General features: G+C 37.7%; 1 protein-coding gene across 6 annotated transcripts in view; it reads right to left on the bottom strand.

Annotated features, from left to right (window-relative positions):
- Window positions 1-21,404, bottom strand: part of TTLL7 (tubulin tyrosine ligase like 7) — a 138,636-nt gene that overhangs the window by 108,666 nt on the left and 8,566 nt on the right. For 2 of the 6 annotated variants that reach the window (XM_072974105.1, XM_072974107.1), the window contains exon 2: window positions 12,514-12,616. The exons of 3 other annotated variants lie outside the window; for them this stretch is intronic. The gene's annotated coding sequence lies outside the window, so the exon portion shown is untranslated. The remainder of the gene's footprint in view (window positions 1-12,513; window positions 12,617-21,404) is intronic. One more of the 6 variants, XM_072974108.1, reaches the window with a different exon arrangement.

Below are 21,404 nucleotides of genomic sequence, written 5' to 3'. Positions count from 1 at the left end.
TTTTCAAGTGCACATTCGTAAGAATAGACCATATACTAGGTCACAAAACAAGACACAACAAATTTAAGAAGGTGGAAAATATGTCAAACATTTTATCCAAACACAGTAGTAAGAAACTAGATATCAACCACAGAAAGAAAAACAGAAAAAGGACAAACATGTAGAGACTAAACAACATGCTACTAAAATATCAATGGGTCAATGATAAAATCAAGGAGGAAATCAGAATATACTTCAAAACAAATGAAAATGGAAGCACAATTTTCCAAAATCTATGAGATACAGCATAGATCCTAAGAGGGACGTTCATAGCAATACAGGTCTTCCTCAAGAAACAAAGAAATAAAAAATTTCAAATAAACAACCTAATTTACCACCTAAGAGAATCAGAAAAAGAACCAAAAAAAAAAAAAAAAAAAAGCCCAGTCAGCAGAAGAAAGGAACTAATAGAGATCAGAGAGGAAATAAAATAGAGACCCCAAAAACAATACAAAAGATTAATGAAACCAAGAGTTGTTCTTTCCTTTGAAAAGATAAACAGAATTGATAAACTTTAGTCAGGCTCACCAAGAAGAAAAGAGAGAGGACCCAAATAAAAAAAAGAAGAAATGAAAGAAGATAAATAACTGATATTAGACATATATAAAAAAAATCACAAAACAGTATGAACAGTTATATGCCAACAAACTGGACAACCTAGAAGAAATGGACAAATTTCCAGAAACACAGCCTGCCAAGACTGAGTCAGGTAGAAACAGACAATGTGAACAGACAGATCACTAGAATTGAGATTGAATTTATAACAAAAAATCTTCCAGCAAACAAAAGACCAGGACTAGACAGCTTCACTGGGAAATTCTACCAAACATATAAAAACCTAATACCTATCCTTCTCAAACTCTTCCAAAAAATTGAAGAGGAGGGAACACTCCTAAATTCATTTTAAGAGGCCACCATTACCCTGATATGGAAACCAAAGACACTACCAAAAAAGAAAATTACAGGTCAATATATTTGATGAATATAGATACAAAAATCCTCAACAATATATTAACAAACTGAATTCAACAATACATAAAAAGGATCATACACCATGATCAAGCTGGATTTATTCCAGGGTCACAAAGATGGGTCAACATTTATGAATCAATCAATGTGATATACCACACTAACAAAAGGAAAGACAAAATCTACATGGTCATCTCAAAAGATGCAAAAAAACAGCTGACAAAATTCAACATCCATTCTTGATAAAAACTCTCATCATCAAAGTGGGTATAAAGGGAACATATCTCAACATAACAAAGGCCATTTACAATAAACCCACAGCCAACATAATACTCAATAGTGAAAAACTGAAAACTATCACTGCTAAATTCAGGAATAAGACAAGGATGCCTACTCTTAGCCGCTTCTGTTTAACACCATATTGAAGTCCTAGCTAGAGCAATCAGACAAGAAAAAGAAATAAAAAGTATTCAAGTTAGAAGGGAAGAGGTAAAACTGTCACTATTTGCAGATGACATAATACTCTATAGAGAACCCTAAAGTCTCCACCCAAGAAAGTATTAGATCTGATAAATGAATTCAACAAAGTAGCAGGATGCAAGATTAACATACAGAAATCTGTTGAACTTGTATATGCTAATAATGAAATATCAGAAAGAGAAAGTGAAAAAAATCCTGTTTAAAATTGCATCAAAAAATAAAATACCTGGGAATAAACTAGTCAAGGAGGTGGAAGACCTATACTCTGAAAACTATAAAACACCGATAAAGGAAATTGAATATGAGAATAAGAAACAGAAAGATACCCCATGCTGTTGGATTGGAAGACTTGATATTGTTTAAATGGCCATATTATTCATGGCAACCTACAAATTTAATGCAATCCCTATCAAAATATCCATGATATTTTCCACAGAACCAGAACAAATACTCCTAAAATTCATATGGTACCACAAAAGAACCCAGAATTAGAACATTCTTACTTACATCATGCTGGGAAATAAGAAAAGTACGCCCCTTGAATATAGAAACACCTTTCTGGGCACAGTAGGCCCTTCATAACATTTCTTGAATTAAATTAATAATTTTAAATGATTGCTGCAAAAAAAACTTTCTATTCAATTTTATTGCTTATAATTATTTTCACAAATATGGATATTCTTAGAAATGTATCAAGCACACCTACTTGATATTCGGTGTCAGTATTTTCCTGGGCACGTTACTCTTCTTAGGGTTACTTTTAGTAAAAGACCATGTAGGTAATAGAGTAATTTGGTAAATGAAATATTTAGATTTCCAGAGAGGACATGAATACACTAGAACCAGCTAGTCATGATGGACAATGGCTAAATGTCACAGTTTATTCTCTAGATTATACTGACTCCAATCAGTGCCACATTACTAAATGTGAAATGTTATTTACAAATGATACCTCAAATAACATAAAATTAAATGGATGACATTTGTGTACATAAATCATCACTTTCAGAATAGCCCACTGACTTTGCTGCTATCAACAATAGAAAACTGGAACACAACATTGTAAAATGATTATAAATCAATAAAATATGTTAAAAATAAAATAAAATAAAATAAAAACAATAGAAAACTGGAGACAGGAAATAAAAATCCCAACAACTGAAATCAAATTCAAAATAATTTCAGTTATTAATCTACTTACTTTAAGGCAGCCTATAATTTTTTTCTCTCACTAAAGAAAATATTCTGGAAAGCAACAGGAAAGTACAACAAGAGCCTAAAATATGTGACATGTTTATGCTCTTGACTTGGTAATTCCATACATAGGGATCAATCCTAATAAAATCATCCAAAATGTTGAGGCACATTTATGAACAAGGATGTACCCTATAGCAAGTCATTATTTATACCTGTAACTGAAAACAACCCAAATATATTCAACAGAGAAACTAAGTAAATTATGATATAGCCAGACAATGGGTTGTATAGTTATTAAAATTGACTATGAAGAGCTTCCACTGGTGTGGGAGGCACAAGATTATTTGGCACAAGGATATGAATGATTCACAATAAATTAGATGGTACCATTCATTGTACCATGAGTGAATGAATGACGAAACTGTAGAAGACTTGATCTAATTTACTAAACCTAAAAAATATACCTCAGTTGGGATATTAAATTCACCACCTATCTGCAGTATATGTCACATTCCATTTGTTTATAAAATTGCAAAATATTTTAAAGCAAAGATACGAAAACCATCCGTTAAGAATCACACGCCAGGATGAATTTTACTATCGGTACCAATTAAAACCTCTTAAAATAAACCTGAAAATTGGCTACTTCCAAAAAACCTGATTCCTAAGTAGTATGCAAGGATTATGATTGTGAATTACAACATTTTGTGTTTATTTTGGTACTCGGAATATTTGTTAAACTACCTCAGAGGTTAACACTTCTAGAGTAAGTCAAAATGTAAACTAACTGATCCCAGATTCCAGGAATTCAAGCCAAGACTCAGATCATAGAGTAAAAATAGCTAGCACTGAAGTTACAGTGCAAGTTACACTTGTCTGAGGTGCTATCCCCACCCTGAATCAGAGAAAATTAGGAACACATGCTACCTACTGAATTCATTTACAAATTTTTCCCTTTAGCAATGAACAGGAAAAAAAAAAAAAAAGCAAAACCCAAGAAATCTTCTTTTCCTAGTCAATCTGGGAGCAGTCCACTTTTTAAATTCTAGTTTCAGTTTGAAGACTATCGATGGCATGTCCAGGTAGAAATCCCAGGAAGCAGTCAGAAATTTTAAAAATTGCTAATTAAAATAGTAATGCAGTTCTTTGCTCATCTGCCTTTCAATTAGGGGCATTAAGCAAGAGATATGCCTTAGTTTGAAATCCCACAGAAACAAACCCTAATATGAGAATTCAAATATAAGTAGTTTATTTTGGGAAGTTCAGGAAACTCTGTTAGGGGAGTCAGGAAGTGAGAAGGGAAGGGAAGGAAGCCAATCAAGGGTGTGTTACAAAGCCAGCTCCACTGTAGATGGCTGGAGCTTAATCCCTAAGGAAACATCACTGCTTCAGAGGTAACCCACCCAAGGATCAATCATTGGTTGATGGCTGCTGCAGGGGGTAGACGGGTATGCATTCCCTTCTAGTCCTCCTGAGGGGTGAGAGTGAGAGTTGGGGAGATGGGGCCTGGAAAGGCAAAGGGCCTCCAGTTCCATGGCTTCCAGAAAAGCCCTCAAAATCCCTAACAGAAAGAAGCAGTTGTGGGCAGCCAGTTGGGAGAAGGGAGAGCTTAATGAAATGGTAAGGTGTCAGGGTTAAGGGCAGGGCACTGATGACAACTACTCAACAGCTTTCCCTAAAGTGCGGTATTTGTGCACAAGACTTTAACTATCACTGACCTGACGATGGATCCACTCCAAAGCGTGGTTTAAATTCAACCTACAGACCATCTACCACAGCCCAGCTGTCATATAAAAACAAGTTAAAATACCAGCCCTGGTTCTGAGCAAGGTCTGGGCTCCAGTTTCTAATTGGAGGACTGAAGAATGACCGTCCTGTTCAGATGGGTGTGCCAAGAGACTTGATACCACATGGCAAGTACACTGTTGCTGCTTAGATTGTGTACTTGTTGTATTTGTACAGCAAGTATTCTATATTTACTACATTGGGGCATGTGTGCCAGTGTGCGCATGCACGTGTGTGTGATTTTGATGAAGTTGATGCAGAACAGCTCCACATAGGTAGTTTGCATCCACAGGAGACACCTCAGTGGACCACTGCTGGGACCTTTCCTTCTCTGTCAACTCCACTGCACGCCCTGGAGTTTGCGGCACTCTTGGTTCTGTGCTCCATCCCTGAATGCTTCTTCTGGGTCCTGCAGTTTTACAGCCCATTCAAACTTACCTCCCAGTTCTCGGCATATAATCCTTGGCTCTCCTTGCTGTTAAGGTTTTCATACCTATGTTATCTCTAGTAATAAACTTCCCACTCCAGTCTCCCTGCCCTGGAAAAACTCATCAGTAGTTCTAGACATCCTAAAAATAGAAAGTAAGAGGAGAAAAAGGAAGAGATGGAAAGATGGGATTTAGACCATTTACATCTCTAGTTCCTAACTCTCCTTTAAACTCCAGATCCCACTGCCAAAGCTTTTCCCTCAGACATTTGAAATTTAGTGGCATTTTTTACCTCAAAAATTCAACGATCCCAAAGACCAGCAAGATGGTGGAGTAGAAGGATGCTTGTAGCTCACCCTCTCCCACAAACACACCAAAACACATCTACGGACCCACTCAGCCAACCAGAGCACCTGCCGAACTCCGACAGAACATAGCCCTCTTCAAAAGACCATGACGCTAAAAATCTGGTAGGAAAAAAGGAAAAAAGAAAGAAGAAAAAACAAAACAGTGCAGGACCAATCCCGCGGGGAGGGAGCAGCAAAGGAGGACTGGCGCTCATTCGCTGGGTTTCCCTCCTCCAACAGAGAGGCCAGTGGGAAGGAGGGGGAACCTGCGAGGCTCAGATCTGCCCCGTATACCCCTTGACTGACAGAACTGAGTTAAACGGGCACAGAGGGTCCCCCCAACACCCAGCCCGAGACATGAGCTGGCAGCTGGGGCCGGGCCAGGCAGCCCGAGCTGGGCAGAGGACGGGGGAGGCTGCGCTGAGGCTGGGAGGGGATACGGAGCAGAACCACCTCGGTCCCCCATAAATTGCGAAAAAAGCAAAGCAACACGGCTGGTGTGCCCTGGGGGGAGGGACGCCATAGCCTTTGTCTCCTTAGACGTGCACTGCCATTACTGGCACTTCTCGCGAGAAGAGAGGCGGGCGCAGCCACAGTCGCAGTCTCCTCCTGTGCGCAGCGCCCGGCCGGGGGACGGAACAGAGCCCTGAATCCGCACCCGGGAGCTCCGCAACCTCCTGGGCAGGACTGAGACTTGTTTACAGCCTGAGGCAGATAGGCTCTTTCTGCCCTGGCACCTCAGAGAACTCGCGCTGCCAGGACAAACAAGGAGCTGAGATTTGGCACGGAGCAGGGGCAGAGCTGTTTCGCAGTCTTCCTCGAGCCCGCCTTCAGAGCGCCAACCTGAGGCTGAGCGGGCAGCTGCACAGAGCTGCAGAGTGACTGGCGCCGGGAAAGGGCGGGCGGCAACTCACTTTTCTGGAAGGAATGCAGCACCTGACCACGGTGCTGGGAGGGTGCGCAATCCGCCCACCCACCAGATAAGAGCTCAGCCCCTGACCCAGTGTTGGGAGGGGGCACGATCTGCTAGTGGACAGCCACTGGGAGCAGCACAGATCAGGGCACCAACAGAGGGCCTCTGGAAACAGCAAGCTGAGTTCACAAAACAGGGCAAAGACACGAAGACCGCTCAATAAAATCATTAAGAGCACAGCGTCTCCAGGAAAACTAGATAACTGATACTCCTTAAGCCACAGTGCCAGAGACACATGAGCAATATGAAGAAGCAGAGGAACCACTCCCAATTAAAAGATCAAGAGAAATCCCCTGAAAGCACGATCAAGGAAATAGACATTGATGGCCTACTAGATCAAAATTTCAAAAAAGGAGTGATCAAAGTACTGAAGGAACTAAAAGAAATAGTGTTTAGACATATAAAATATGTCAAAAATGAAACAGAAGCTATAAAGAACCAAGTAGAATTAGTAAACTCATTTGCTGAGATGAGATCTGATCTAAAGGCTGTACAAAGCAGGCTAGATAATGCAGAGGAACGAATAAGTGACCTAGAAGACAGGACAACAGAAAGCACCCAATCAGAACAGCTGAGAGAAAAACAAATAAAAAACAATGAAAACAATATAAGGGACCTATGGGATAATATAAAGCATGCCAATCTACACATAATAGGGGTTCCAGAAGGGGAAGAAAGAACAAAGGGGATTGAAAAGGTATTGGAAGAAATCATGACTGAAAACTTCCCAAACCTAAAGGAATCAGATATCCAAGTACAGGAGGCTCAGAGGGTCCCAAACAGGAAGAACCCAAACAGACCCACACCAAGACATATCCTAATCAATGTGGCCAGAGTCAAGGATAAAGAAATGATCCTAAAGGCAGCAAGAGAAAAACAAAGAGTGAGTTACAAGGGAACCCCCATAAGGCTACCAGCTGATTTCTCTACACAAACACTACAGGCCAGAAGGGAGGGGCAAGATATATTCAAAGTCCTGAATGAAGAAAAGATGCAGCCTAGGATACTCTATCCAGCAAGGCTATCCTTTAGAATAGAAGGAGACATAAAGAACTTCACAGACAAGCAAAAACTCAAAGAGTTTAGCAACACTAACCCCATGCTAAAAGAAATATTGACAGGTTTACTCTAAATAGAAAAGAAGCAGGATGCTACAAAAATGAGAAACTCATAACTGGAAAGAGAAAACTGCCATGAATTACAAGAAGAATAAACACAAAATTGTAAAAGAAGACATCTAAATCATTAAGAGTGGGAGAGGGAATCAAGGAAAGCCACTGTGGAAAACAATATGGAGATTCCTCAAAAGACTAGGAATAGACTTACCATATGACCCAGAAATCCCACTCCTGGGCATATATCCAGAAGGAGCCCTACTTCAAAATGACACCTGCACCCCAATGTTCATAGCAGCACTATTTACCATAGCCAAGACATGGAAACAGCTTAAATGTTCATCAACAGATGACTGAGTAAAGAAGAAGTGGTATATTTATACGATGGAATACTATTCAGCCAGAAAAATGACAACATAACGCCATTTGCAGCAACATGGATGTTCCTGGAGAATGTCATTCTAAGTGAAGTAAGCCAGAAAGAGAAAGAAAAATACCATATGAGATCACTCATATGAAGAATTTAAGAGCAAAACAAAAACATAAATACAAAACAGAAACAGACTCATAGACATAGAATACAAACTTGTGGTTGTCAAGGGGGTGGTGGGTGGAAAGGGACAGACTGGGATTTTAAAATGCAGAATAGATAAACATGATTATACTGCATAGCACAGGGAAATATAAACAAGATCTTGTGGTAAGTCATAGTGAAAAAAAATGTGACAATGAATATATGTATGTTATGTATAACTGAAAAATTGTGCTCTACACTAGAATTTGACACAACATTGTAAAATGACTATTACTCAATAAAAAATGTTAAAAAATAAAAATTAAAAAAAAATTCAACAATCCCAATGAGAGCATGTGTCTACCAAAAGACTTGCATGAGAATGTTCATAGCAGGTCTAGTAATAATGGACCAAAACCTGAAACAACCCAAATATCTACTAAGAGTGAAATGAATAAATTGTGATACACTCGTACAATGGAAAACTATACAACAATAAAAAAGAACTACAGCTACTCACAACAACATGGGTTACTAGCACAGCATAATGATGAGTGAAGGAACCTGGATACATAAGAATGGGCCCCTATATTCTGTATGATTTCATTTACATGAGGTTCAAGAACAGGAAAAACTAAATCTATACAATAACCAAAAGAGCACGGTACTGGCACAAAAACAGACACATAGATTAATGGAACAGAAGAGAGAGCCTGGAAATAAAAATAAACTTATGCATTTATGGTCAATTAATCCATGACAAAGGAGGCAAGAATATACAACAGAAAAAAGACAGTCATTTCAACAAGTGGTGCTGGGAAACTGGACGGCTACATGTTAAAGAATGAAATTAGAACATTTTCTCATACCATGTACAAACAAAAACTCAAAATGGATTAAAGATCTAAATATACGTCCTGAAACTATAAAATTTATAGAAGTCAACACAGGCAGAACACTCTTCGACATAAATCATATTTTTTTAGATCTGTATCCTAAAGCAAAAGAAATGAAAGCAAAAAGGAACAAAGGGGAACTAATGAAACTTAAAAGCTTTTGCACAGCAAAGGAAACCATCAACAAAACAAAAACACAACCTACTGAATGGGAGAAAATATTTGCAAATGATATGACTGAGGCTAATATCCAAAATGCATAAACTGCTCAAACAACTCTATCAAAAAGATAAACAACCCGATTAAAAAACGGGCAGAAGATATGAACAGACATTTTTTCAAAGAAGATATACAGATGGCCAACAGGCACATGAAAAAAATGCTCAACATCACTAATCGTCAAAGAAATTGCAAATCAGAGCCACAATGAGGTATCACCTCACACCTGTCAAAATGGCTAGCATCAAATTCTATAACTAACAAATGCTGGTGAGGGTGTGGAGAAAAGGGAACCCCTTATACACTATTGATGGGAATTTAAATTGCTGTAGCCACTGTGGAAAACAGTATGGAGGTTCCTCAAAAAACTCAAAATAGAACTACCATATAATCCAGCAATTCCACTCCTGGGTATATACCCAAAGAAAACAAAAAACCTGAATTCAAAAAAATACATGCACCCCAATGTACAAAGCAACATTACTTATAACAGCCAAGATATGGAAGCAACCTAAGTGTCCATCAACAGATACATAGATAAAGTTGTGGAGATATATATATATATTACACATACACACACACACACACACACACACACACACACACACACACACACACACACAATGGAATATTACTCAGTCATAAAAAAGAACAAAATTCTGCCATTTGTAAAAACGTGGATGGACCTAGAATATTATGCTTAGTGTAATGAGCCATACAGAGAAAGATAAATACTCTGTTATCACTTTTATGTGTAACCTAAAAAAGTAAAACAAATGTGCTAACAAAACAGAAACTCACTCACTGATATACAGAACAATCATTGGGGAGAGAGAAGGGGGGGAGCAGGAAAAGTCAGATTACTGAAGGTGTACCAGCTAGAAGGAAGAAGTGATGACCCAAAAAGTAATGAGAGGGGGACGGGCTAGCTCAGTGGTTGAGTGCGTGCTTAGCATACACAAGGTCCTGGGTTCAACCCCCCCCACCTTCATTAATAAATAAATAAATAAATAACACCCTCCCCCCCAAAAAATAACGGGAAAAGAAAGATGGCATTTAGCTTAGGGGAAAGAGAGTCTAAAGGAAAGCTGGATGTTTTTGGAGGGAGATCATAAGAGAGGGATATGATAGAAAAAAATGTGAATATGTTTGAGACAGTGAGTTGAAAATAACTGAAAGTAAAAGAGGAATGAAATGCCTAATGCGCTAGGCACAAGAATCTAACAACAGCCCACAGGCGAAACCCAGCCTACTGCCTACTTATAAGTAAATATTTAGAGTAACACAGCCAGCCCCATTTGCGTCTGTATTGTCTAAGGCTGCTTTTGCCCTAAAAGGGCAAGACTGAATAGTTGCAGTAGAAACCATCTGACCTCATACAGAAGTTTACTGACCCCTGAACGAGGGTGCTCTAGGAGCTGGAAGGAGACAGAATTAACAGGAGTAGAGAGGTCAGCTCTCTAGAAGAGTAGAAAATGTGTGATTATGCCAACATATAGAAATCAAGCAAGGCAGGGATATAAAAAATTAATCCTATTCTATGCTGGGGAATGAGCAGTGCACTGAATATCCATAAATAAATTAGAAATGGCTTCAGGCCCCTAAAAAATAAGTCAACTATAATAATATTAGCAACTGCTGCTGATGTTTTAATCACCATAGCAATGATTAATATTAATACCATACTGCTTACTGGATATTTCCATCTGGATATTCTCAATGCCACCAAAAACTCAAAATATCCAAAACCAAACTCATAACCTTGGCATCTTCCTCTCATCAACCCCTAGCAAATCCATGCCCAAGTCCTGAGTATCTCTGAAATCTACCTTCTTGTTTCCATCCTTTCCACTTCCACATCTAGTCCTAGCCACCAGTCCACTTCCACTTGGACCACTACACTAGGTTCCTAATAGAAATACTGGTATTTATACTCTCAGTCCCCTCCAATCCATTTTCTACAATGCAGAGTCCAACATACAAATCTGATCACAAATCTGGTCATCTTATTCCCCCATTTCCCCTCCTCCCATCACGCCAGCTGGCTTAAACCCCTCTGACAGTTTTTTAGAGCTCATCTGATGAAAGCACACTCACAGACCAAAAAGATCTTTCCAAAAAAGACCTGTGGTACCAGTCAGTTCAGCTAATCCAACAACATTTCCTAGCTATCCCTTCCTTGCATGGTTTCAGGTTTGAGTTGGCCACAAGAGAAATCTGCATGCCGTCTGAAGGCAGAAGTAGCCATGCTGCTCTGAAGGTCCGTGTAGGGGCACCATGCGCTGTTGTACATGTTGGCATTAATCTGCTGGCTCCCCCTGTTGGCAGAGGGCAGCATCTGAGCCTGCAGCAACCCCAGATTCTGCCAGATCTTCTTCAGCTTCTCCAAATCCTGGCACATCTAGCCTTTCTGGACCAGGCATGCGTGCAGCTCCATGGCAAAGAACCCCGGCTCTTCCTGGAGGTCACCCACACTGTCAAGACTAAAGAAAGGCAAGAGTCAAATACAGACTCCAGTTTGTTCTTGTGGGTTCCAATTTGTCCTGGTAGATTCCAGTTCATGTCCAGTTCTTCCTAATTTCCCGCCTTGCTGACGCAGCACCAGATGCAGAGATATAAGCCCTCTGTAGACTTTTCATCCTGATAACAAATATTTCATTCCGTATCACTCTTAGTGGTTCTGCCTCCCTGATGGAACCCTAAACAGATACAAGTGCCTATTAGCCTTCCTGTCTTTCCAGCCTGGTTCTGAGTCACCTTCCCTTTCACTCTCTGTGTCATAACCACCCACTGCATATTCCCACTACACAGACTTTATATGATTTTCTTTTGGACTGAAATCCACCTCCCTCTGTCCCTGGCCTCTGCTAGTTAGAGCTCACCTTCCCTGACATTCCTCTCACAGTTTTGTGTACTTTTCCTTCACAGCACTTATTGTAGTAATTATCCATTTATTTTTAATTAATCTATTTTTCTCATTGACCTATAAACTTGCAGAGAAAAGGAACCATGTTTGGTTCTGCTCACAGGTATGTTCCAAGCACCGAGAAGAGCACCTGGGATATGGTAGGTGCTCAGTAAGTATTTGTTGAATGAGTGAATAAATGAATGAATATTTGCCCTACACCAAGCACAGTGTAAAACGTTTTATGTAGATTACCTCATGTAATACTCACAAAATCTCTGTGAGACTGGTACTATTGCCACCCCCACTGTACAGGCGAGCAGATGAAGTTAGATTTTCTTAAGTGGTGAGACTGGTGTCCTACCAGTTATGCACAAGGAACAGTTTTACTGTGGCTTTCACACTCTTAATCCCTTTGCCCCCACAACACTATAAGGCCAATTCAATAAGATTGCTTTTTTATTTGACAAATGAAGAAGCTGAGACTTAAGAGTTAGTTGACTTGCCCAAGGCCATGCTAGATACCAGCTAAGGCTAGAACCCAGGTCCAATACAAAGTGCGTTGCTTTTTTTAAAAAACTTGATCCACCTCCCTGCAGCCAGGCCCAAAATTCATCCCTCTGCTGCCATTCACATTCAGACGCACCGGATCTCTCCTGCCATGACCAACCTCCACAGTCGACTCTCTAGGAACCTGATGAGCTGCTTTTCAGAAATCAATGAAGTTGACGGGGAAGACAGCACAGCACCTTAAACAACACACAGTTGTATGCTAGTGTCAGACAATGCCATGGCTTAGTTTTCATTAGCATCATTTTAACACATGTTAAGACCTTTAATCAAAGGGAATATAGAATGGGGGAAAATGTATATCAAACCAAATTTATATGGAAAAGTTTTTCAAAAGGATGTCAATTTTTCATTAGGAAAAGGAAGGAAGGAAGAAATAAGAGTAAGGGAAGAAAGCAAAAGGAGGTGGGTGGGAGTGAAGGGTTAAGAGTTAAATTTTAGTTCCCGGCAAAAACCAAGCAATTTTTTTCAGTCGCAGAGCAGTGTATGATTTCATTAGGCTATACAAAACACGCTTACTCATTAACCCTAAGTACATCACTCAGCCACGGACACGGCTGTCCTGGGTGACACATTCTAGATTTCATTTTTCAATCCCAAGAGACTCTAATAGTTCCACAACGTCAAAAATCATAATTTGAGAATGACAGCGGCAGAGTGAGAGCGCATGGCAGATAATCACACTGACAACACATGTCAGTCTTCATAAGATTCAACTCCGTGGTCGAGACACCTCTACAAATTCTAGAACCCAGTTTAAGGGGATTATTCCTAGCTCGGGTTTTATCATATTGCAATGCTCTGGGAGCAGATAATCCTTCACTCAAGTCCTACATTCAGAAACGCTCCTCCATTCTCTACTAACACTTCACCTCGAAACTGTTCTTACTGCTAGCGAGTGAACTTAACCTTGTGCCTGCAAAGGCTAACAAAGTAAAGGATTAAGCCCTTCTTTGGGCTTAAAATTCTTTAATTTTCTTAATATCTGCAATAGCAAAGCTTTTTAAATTAAATCATCTATAAAACCTCAAAAAGCAACTCTCCCTTCCTGGAATCTGACACTTCCATTTTAAATACTTAATTTCAACTTTGAATATATGATGCCCGTTGGTACATCAAGCATTTCATTTTCAGGCGCACTGACAAGCAGAAATACCAACTTTTATTCTCAATCACAAAACTTAGAAGTCCTTTAACTTCGTTTGCAAATATCTGACTCTACCGTAATACGCTTCTACATTACGCTTTTTGTAAGTCGTTAGCAATAAACAACGACTAACATATATTAAATACTTACTAAGCACCCAGGTACTATTCTAAGAACTTTACATCGTTAACTCATTTTAATTTAAAAGTATATGTATCCTCCAAATGCTTTAATACTTGAATAGGCTGAAAGAAAATGCACAAAGGAAAAGGTAAGCATGTATTTCCTCTAAACAAAGTTGTAGCAATTTACAAACCCATTTCCTGGACACAGGAAAAATCGTTTGTTATTTGAACATGTACTAAGTGTGAGGAACGAGCACATCCATGAAAAATGCATGCTTTCTCAGTCACCATTATGGAAGCTGTTAGTGAAAACTAAAAAGCAAACTAATGAATATGACAAGGAACAGGTAAATGCAAAGAAAACTAATAAATTATACATTTGAAATAAATCATTTGGATGTTCCTTTTGAAGCAGTTATGGTAGAAAAATCATACTGAAAAATAATTATAAGAAATAAATAAGCTGCCTAAGCTCAAAATCAAATCAACAGTAGCAAACAGCATGCCAGCAGATTGCTAAATATACCTACTTAACACCATGGAAAATACAGACCTTGCTAATAAACACACAAAAAATGTTCCTGTCATCATGATGTTAAGCCTAACAGATTTTGATGCCAAGTGGCAAAAGCATTTGTAGGTTAATACTCACTTCGTTATACTGCCTAGAAAATATACACCAGGCATGATCCACAGCATAATAACAATATATTTCTGCTAAAATTAGAATTCTTTTGTTTGAGATATTTATCTGAGTCAAACTGATCTGCTATATCTGCCATATAAGTCATTATGTAAAGTTTAAACATTAATCTAAAATATTTTTAAGGTATTCAATCTATATTCTTAAGGCTGTTTAATGAAAGCCGATTCCATAATTCATTAAAATAAATGCATGGGGTAATTCATTCCGGATGATAAAAGTAGCCATTTCCCTCTGTAGTAAGCAAGCAGTGTTCTCCTTTTTTATCTGAGTCATATGTTACTCCATTTTTTGACAGAACAATAACAAGAACAAAACATAATTTTTCTACATGATATGAAAAATGCTTAGCACAGTGCCTAAAACACAGTAAGTACCACAAAAGCATTAATTATACGTTATTGCTGATGTGATTAATCATGGAAGCCAGACGTGTATCAAATGCCTACCATGTTCCACACATTGCACTACAGGCTTCACAAACATGCATTTCAACACAGACTGCACCAGAGGAGGGTTTAAAAATACTGATGCCTATGAAACATCTAGGAATAAACTAAGGAAAGACTTATACACTGAAAATGATAAAACATCGATGAAAGAAATCTTGAAAGACCAAATAAATGGAGAGACATCACATGCTTATAAATTAGAAGACAATATTGTTAAAATGTTCATACTACCCAAATGATTTACAGACTAAATGCAATCCCTACCAAAATCCTAATGGCTTTTTTTTGACAGAAATAGAGTAAACAATCTTAAAATTCGTACAGAACTACAGAGGACCTCAAAAAAGCCAAAACAATTTTCAGAAAGAACAAAACTAAAGGCATCACACTTCCTGATTTCAAAATATATTACAAAGTTTAGTAATTAAAACAGTATGATACTGGCATAAAGATGGACACATAGAGCAATAGAACATAAGACAGCTCAGAAATAAAACCATGTAAATATGGTCAAATGATCTTTGACAAGGAGTCCAAGAATAAACAATGAGGAAAGTCTCTTCAACTAATGGTGCTGGGAAAACTGAATACCTAATGCAACAGGATGCATTTGGACCCTACCTCACACTATTCCCAAAAAATCAGCTCAAAATGGGTCAAAAACTTGAATGTAAGACTCAAAACTATAAAACTCCTAGACGAAAACAGAGGAACAGGGAAATGCTTTATGATAGTTGCCTTGGCAATGATTTCTTAGATATGACACCAAAAGTACAGGCAACAAAAGCAAAGATAGACAAGTAGGGCTGCATCAAACTAAAAAGCTTCTGCACAGCAAACGAAACTTATCAAAAGAGTGAAGACAACTGTTAGCCACTACATATAAAAATAGATTTAAAAAAACAAACTTCTTCTCATTAGCACCGGGAACTATATTCAATATCTTGTAATAACCTTTAATGAAAAAGAATATGAAAACCAATATATGTATGCATATGCATGAATGGGACATTGTGCTGTACACCAGAAATTGACACACTGTAACTGACTGTACTTCAATTTAAAAAAAGGGTGAAGAGACAATTTATAGAATGGGAGAAAATTCTTTTAAACAATATATCTGATAAGGGGTTAATATCCAGAATCCGTAAGAAACTCCTTTAACTCAATAGCAAAAAAAAAAATTCAAAATGGACAAAGGACATTTCTCCATAGACTCATGCAAATGGTCAATATGTATATGAAAAGATGATCAACATCACTAATTATCAAAGAAATGCAAGTCAAAACCACAATGAGATATTAGCTCACACCATTAGAATGGCTATTACCAAAACAAACAAACAAAAAAAAAACAGAAGATAACAAATGTTGGTTGATAAGGCAAAACTGGAACACTTGCACACTGTTGGTGAGAATGTAAAATGTGCAGCCACTGGGAAAAACTATGATGTTTCCCAGTTAAAAAGTTAAAAATAGAACTACCAGATGATCCAGCAATTCCACCTCTGGGTATTTATCCAAAATAACTGAAGTCATGATTATGAAGAGATATTTGCACTCCCAGGTTCATTACTGCACTATTCGCATAGCCAAGATATGGAAATAACCTAATGTCCATCAGTAGACGAACGGATAAAGAAAATGCAGTGTATACATGAAATGGAATATTATTCAGCTTTAAAAAAGAAGGAAATCCTGCCATATTTGACAATGTGGATAAACATTTCATTTACGTTATATGAGATGAGCCAGTCACAGAATGACAAATATTACATAATACCATTTTTATGAGGTTATCTAGAATAGTTAAACAAGGAGAAACAGAAAGGAGAATGGCAGGAACCAGGAGCTGAAGGGAGAGAAATATGAAGACTTGCTCTTCAAAGAATATAAAGTTCCAAAAAGGAAAAAATACTGACAATTTAATTGGCCTGAGATGCCGGCTGGGCATAGAAATTTGTTAAAAATCCCCATGTGATATGGAAAAGTTTGAGAACCACTGCTGAAACATACGTTATTTCATTTGATCCTCATAGATTATTTTACTAATTCCATTTCACAGGTGAGAAAACTGAGACTCAGGGAGATTCAGTAACTTGTCAAAGACTTGGGCAGGTCTGTTCAATTCTCAAAACGTTTGCACTAGACCGTGTTGCCTTCTGAACCACAAATATGCTAAAGCCGTCAGACTGTTTTCTTACAATCTTGAAACCCTACTGAGAGAAAGCCAAACAGTTCCTTCATAAATCTTCATATTGGGTATGAAAGGGGCCTTCCTATGAATTCTGAGCTCTAGTCCAGGTTTTCATTTGTTTGTTTTTGTTTTGTTTCTAAATACAGACCATGACCTACAGAGGGTCATGAAATCAATTTAGTGAGATTCTAGAAACATTTTTAATGAAATAGTAGAATAGATGGAAATATGAGTGCCAGACTGCACTGCACATGGGAGGAAAAGTATTAACTGTAAGTACTGAGTCTTGAAACTTTTGTTTCAAGGGGAAGGGGGGCATTTGTGGGTGTGTTTGGGTGTATGCATACTATGGCAAGAAGTAAATAATTTCTCACCATGAGTTGCAGCCAGACATGTTTGAAAGATATTCTAGCTAGAAATAAAAGTATGAGATGAAAAGACAATCCTGAAAATGTTATTCATTTTCTAATTTGCATACACTTCCTTATGTTTCCTCTAATCCTGGAATGTCTTCCTTCACCACCCAGACTTCAAGCATTGCTTAAGTTGTCCCTTCCTTTCTTTCTATCTCTTAGGCACTGACCACTGTTACAAAACCTACATTGCATCGTATTTTAAAATATTCAATTTAAAGTCCTTTATCGGAAAAGACAGTGTCTCTTATTCTGAGTAATATGAATAAAATGCAGAGCCTGAAACATAGTGGAGCTTAATGGTTTTTCTTTTTTAATTAGGTTACAGCAACTCTCCATTACTTAACTTACAAAGTTTTGATGATACAAAATATAAATTAAGAATGAATCACATCTTCCATCTTTCTGAATAATCTGAAATTAGAGTTACTTTAATATCTGCCTTATCCACCCCTAGTCTAGATGCTACCCTTCTCTGCCAAAGATTACATCAAAGAAGCAGGAAAGACAAACTTTGAAAAGTTTCTCTGTTGCATTAGCCTGCATTGTTTACACCAGCATATTCTCTTATCTATTTTAATATTAAACTGACTTTTTCAATTGCTGTTCTCATACTTACTTTTAGTTAAGTGAATTTGTTAAATATTTACTAAGCAAAATACACTAAGTTATGGTCTGTTTCCATTTTATGCATGGCAATAGGGAAAAAAACGCTAAAATATGAATCAAAAAGAAACAAAGATTTGTTCTCTCTTGATGGTAACTTCTTTACTCCATCAAACTCTTTACATCATCTAAGAGTTCATCTAAATAAAAGTATTTTATTATGTCTTTCACATTTCTTAACTTCACTGAAATATTGGAACTGATTATTCAAAAAAAGCCTTTTAACAAAATATATTATATATACAAACATACAAATATATGGTTTTAATCTTATATCCCTGACCAGTCAAAAGTCCAATATTATCACAGTGATCTGAATAATTAAGACACTTAAAAGATATCATTCACCGTATCTAGTAAGTACTGGTTATGGAAACTATTAGAAATTCAAATAAAATAGAACTCAAATTTATTCAGCATTGGAAGAAAGTAATTTAAAGTTATAACAGGATATAAATGAGAATTAAAATTGGAAGAATGCCAGAGAGCATGCTCCCTAAAAATCTATTTCAGGAATCCATGCGAAAAATTCTGCCAGTCTTTCTGCAAAGTTAACCTTCAAAATTTCTAGTTAAAAATGTATGCTATCTTAAAATGTGGGGGGAAAAAAATCTTTGGTTTCAAATTTCTGGCCCAAACCAAATGGTTTCATGACCTCCTACTTTATGCAGCTGAACACTACGGGTCCAGCTATTAGAATGAAGAGCCAGCCGTGACTGGAGCTGACTGGCAGACGGCAGAGCTGATTTCATCTCAGGAAGAAGCAGGCTGCAGCATCTGCAGCTCTGATGATGCCCAAAGAGGGCACAGAACTGGTCATAAGCCAAGTATTTCCTCTTGGAGCACAGACAGAAGGACTGGAAGCAGACAAAACTGAGAGCTTGCTGCATTCGAATTTCAGTGTAAATACGGCTCCGATGGGCCAGGAAAGGACTGGGGGAAGGTACCAGTAATAATTTCCAAAGCTATCCTGTGATCTCAAGATTGGACATTACTAGGTATGCTTTTAGAATACAGCAATGTTTTCCTTTCACTCAATTCCAAGAGTTATAAGACTATTTTACCTACACTATGCCTCATATTTAGCTTGTACTTTATAACTCCCCCTATAGGTTATAGCCTATAACAAAACAATGAATTTCCTATTTTCCTAATTTTAGTCCATTCAAATTTATGTAACAAGTATCTCATCTACGAAATATATACTTAAACATCAAGGAGTTAAAATAATAATCCTTCATCTATTATGGAATCTGAGACAACAGCTTAAGTCGACCATCAGGATAAAAATGATGCAAACACCAGTCAGAAAGAGAGATTGAGTTACACTGTGCCCAGGGGACTGTATGAACCAGAGAAGCTTTTCCATCTCTGATGCCAGTCCATTTATCTGGCTTCTCACAGACAAAAATCCACAATTTAGAGGATACAGCCTAACTAAGGGACCCTAAACCAGAACCACATTCAAAAATTCAAATAAGACAGAAAAATTCTACTCACAGAAAGAATAGAAGGAAAGAAGGAGGGAAGGGAGGGAGGGAGGGAGGGACTCCCTCAACTGCCGTCTAGAACGGCAAACTGGAGATTCTACATAACATAGAGAAGAAATACTCCACCAAAAATCAAACATTCATCTAGTTTCCCTACAAGAAAATACAAACCTCAACCATGAAAGCAAGACTAATAAATAGGTGGCATAAATCTAATATTTAAGTAGTTTATATTTTTGTAAGTGGTTTTTGTAACTCATTGCATAACTTTTTTTTTAAGGATCAATTTAAATCAAAGTTAAATAAATTGTAAAGAAGACATTCCAATAAAGTAAGAGGTGTTTTGGTATTTTGAAAAGGAGAAATAAATGAGAATTATAGTTTACTATATTATTATAATACGTAATACTATGTACTAAAAATGAATCATTTATAATTAATAAGAGATTATGCTATTTATATACGTTACTAATAAATGAGCATTTATTTAAACTCCAAAACTCTAATCTGGCAGTGATGAAAATTAGCAAATTCTAAAATGATAGACTTTTTGGCCACGTTATAATCAAATTAGTTGCTTATAATTTCAAAAAAGTTACTTGAGTCTAAGATACAAGTTTGACTCTAATTGATTCCTTAGTTCAACACATTAAAAGTAGTTAACTGACTCCAAACCTAAGATCACGACCTTCCCACTGATTTAGTTTGGACAAGAAGGATCTGGGCCCTTCTTTCTCTTGTGGGCCCCGGGAAGCAGAGAGGCACCGACGCGTGAGCTTCAGCAGCCGGCAGACGCCATGGCGGGTCTGAGTTAGTCCCGTGGGTAGCCCCAGAAGGCTTTTAATGATGAGGGAAACGTATACAGATTGTAGGTCTTGCTTAAGGCAAATTCTCAAGTGATTACTGACAAAAGAAAATTCTACTCTAACAAACACTCATAAGATTTTTAAAAATTAAACACCCATTACATTGTTCTGATGGTTGACCTTAAAAGACTACTTACTAAGGAAGCAAACTGACCTTCTGGAACGCACACAGAATCACTACAAACTGATTTTACTCTTCTGTCCAAAACACTCTAAGGCCTAGGCAACTTTTACTAGGTGAGAATTTGCCAAACCCCAGCAATTTTGTTTTCATTTTGCCTCGACAGAGACTTGACTGATGGTTTAAAAAACACTCTCGAAAAAAATAGTTTGGTCCAAAGAAAATGGTTTAAAAACCACTCTCGAAAAAAATAGTTTGGTCCGAAGAAAAAAATTTCACTCCTCTGCAAGAGAGGTGAAGTAGTAATTCTGCTTATTTTATCTGTATGTTAGACTGTTCTAGCTGAAATGGGCGTTTGGAGCCCATTCCATGTCATAAATCTGCAACTTCCAACACCTACTCTTCCATGTGTTAGAACAAATGCAAAATTGACTTTGGAGGAAGTTGAAAACCTATCTAGGGTCATTACTTTAGACCATTTAGTGCAGAGGAGCTGTAGCTTTCCATTTGGGTACATATGTTTGGCAAAGTCCTCTTATTACTCAGTCCAGCTGACTCTTAAATCTGGAATTCTTTACTTGACCGAAAAGAAATAACAGCAGGTAATTTTCTGGGAGTAAAATGTCAAATGGATTGCTGCTCAAAATCTCAGCTAAAGAAAATAATACATATGAAGGAATTCCTAAAAGATATGTAGAACTTTCATTCTTTGAAACACAATAAAGTCCATTTCTAGAATAAGCCAGGTTATTAGAGAGCGATTTACCTGAACCACACGACATTGCTG

The sequence above is a fragment of the Vicugna pacos genome, chromosome 13 (assembly GCF_048564905.1).
Source record: "Vicugna pacos chromosome 13, VicPac4, whole genome shotgun sequence".
NCBI lineage: Eukaryota > Metazoa > Chordata > Mammalia > Artiodactyla > Camelidae > Vicugna > Vicugna pacos.
The sequence above is the reverse complement of the archived record's forward strand: the minus strand, read 5'-3'. Positions and strand labels throughout refer to the sequence as shown.